Genomic DNA, 2,749 nt, shown 5'->3' with positions numbered 1-2,749 from the left:
TATCTTTGAAGATTGTGTTTAATTTATTAAAATACAACAATACGAGAAGTCTGACATATTTTCGGCAGTCGGCTGAGAAGAATATTTTCCAGCTTTAAGGAATACAAATCTGCCAGAATCAGCCGTAAATCGGCTGTGTTGGCAACACTGATCGGCCTTCTTAAATTATTAAATCCAGAAAATGAGAGGGGTTAGCATGTCAGAATGGGAAATTACTTACACAGCTGAGAGGAGCAATCACTGTCTGGACAAGAGGAAATTTCCGTATTGTTAACATGAATCGAAAATTGTTGCAGAAAGTCTAGAGTGAGTTATGAGGCGCCAGAAGCGTGTAGCCGACAGCCGTTCGAGAACAAGGTTGCCACTAAAGAATCTGCCGGTGCAAGAAAAAAGATATGAAAAAATAATGTTGAAAAAACGTTCTGTTCAGTTCGCATCCGTTTTGTGAATTTCTGATTATCTTTACCGCGCCCAGCCTGATAGACAGTGATTTATAAATGTCATGACTGAGTGTACAGGCTTAGTTAACGATTTGAAGTGGCGCCTGGTCAAACATATTATGGAAAAACACTGCGGCATGAAAATTAATATGTGCTCGAAGTGATTCTTGTAGCTTTGTTCTGGAAGTTTTACTCAGCTGAACAACAGTGTTACTGTATGACTAATTTGGATGGTTGGATTGATTAGAGTTGGTTTTGAGTAGAGGATTGACAGTTGTTGGAAAATGACAGTTTATTTATTCGGTGCAAGTGAGTTGCTCTTAGGAAGTTGTGATTTTACTCAAGATTCATAACATACAAGTTGACCCTCAGCAATTTCTGAATAGCCAGGCAAATTATTAATACAGTGCTGGATTTCTATCGTGAGATGATAAAACATATGGATATAATTATACAGGCCCCATATTCATGTGGTGTCTCCCTAGACCCATACCTCGTACTTGGTGCATCTAGGTTCGTACTAGCCAGTTGGTTGGAAAATAGCGTACCCTCAGCATAGTAAGAGCCAGAAGGATACAAGAGAACCACCACACTGGCGACCCTGGCAGATGTGACGTCTTTTATATTGTGGGCAAATACCGTAACGTAAACATTGCTGACACCACGATTCTGTTGAACTGTTCTGTTCTGTGCTGACAGAAAAATGGCATACCACAATGCTAAATGCTGTATTGGTTACTCCCTAGATGCACCGGGCAAAGCCGAGACATGGCCAGCCTCTGTCCACATGCGGTCAATACATTGTCCTCACGTGCAGTTTTTCACACCATAGCCAATCCTGATCTATAGCAATTTTTTAAAATGTTACATAGACTTAACAATTACCCTGTAATGTCAACAGACAAGACTGTCATAGGTCCAAACGGCCCAGATCTCAATAAGTATATTCTCCACATATACAGTACTGGCCTTTAAAATTACAACACCATTAAGGCAGTATGCACCAAATGTCAAATGCAAAGGAAGTGTGCTACATGCTTGGACATAAGAATGATCGTCATTTCAGCGTGTAGGACTACGGGTCTTTTGATTTGCCGCCACACAGCTGGACATGTGGTATTCTGGCAATGTTAGGGGTGTAGCTACGTTTTTTCAACTGTCAATGACGTGAGCGAGGGATTTGACAGAAGAACAGCATGGCGCACATTTGGCTGCACATGGCTCTTGGTAGCCTTCTTGGCTGGAATGTTGTACAATGACCACTTCTTGGGACAGGTAGTGAGAGCGAGACCATTAAGTTAAAACTTGGAAGAGAAGATAGAGATACTGTCAGTCGCTGGCCTCGGGCCAAATCCCCCCTACCAGGAAACTTAACAGATACAAATTCTTCAGTCCTTCCAGTGGGAGGAGACTGCTTATGACACCAGTTGCGTTGGCAACTTTTAAAGATTTTCGGAATGGAACAAAAGCTCACTTCTAGATGAATAGTGCGTTGTGGTAGGACCCCTTTACCAGTCTCTGCCAGTGGCGTCTGCAAATTTTCCTCCATACATTTGATTTAGAAATTTTGAGAACATTGTTACCTGCTCTGTATTTGCCCCTATTGGTTTCCACAGTGCACATTCAGTATCAGGTCAATGCTACAAACATATACAACCTAACAGTCCAATTGTACCATAACCTGTTTATACACTACCAAATTCTATGTTTTCCACCATTCACATTATTTTCTGTCGGTGCCATCATAAACCCTATTCTCTGAACTGCATTCCTGCTATAAAAATTTTCAGGTGGATAACATTTCCCACATTTTGCACTTTTGACCACCATCATATGCTGCAACATCGATTTTATAAATGATTAACATGGAAGTTACTCTGTGTTCCCACTTACGCACAATCTTATGATACTGCATATATTTAGAGTTTATATCATTTTGGGCTCTGTAAGAAATATAACTGTGCAGTTTTACGGGCATTTTCAAAGTGTTTCTGCAATGTTTCATCACCTGACTGCAGTCTAAACTGCAAATAACCAAAAACAGCATTTGAATTGGTTTTTCCTCTTAAAAGCAAGTCATGTAATGCACAAAATAGTATGCAAGAAACAACTGATCTCAACTTTGAGTGATAAAATCATACTGACTCCCCAAGCTTATCACTGACAAGTTCTTCTACACTCTTAGTTTTGTTTGTCATAACATTAACAAAATTCATGGAATCCGAAATGCATCTTTATGCCATTTGGAGTACATATGCAGTTTGGCAGAATCTAAATTTGGTCAATGGACGGCAGACTGCCTACACGCG

This window comes from Schistocerca piceifrons, chromosome 2 (assembly GCF_021461385.2).
Source record: "Schistocerca piceifrons isolate TAMUIC-IGC-003096 chromosome 2, iqSchPice1.1, whole genome shotgun sequence".
In the NCBI taxonomy this organism is placed as follows: Eukaryota; Metazoa; Arthropoda; class Insecta; order Orthoptera; family Acrididae; genus Schistocerca; species Schistocerca piceifrons.
The sequence above is the reverse complement of the archived record's forward strand: the minus strand, read 5'-3'. Positions refer to the sequence as shown.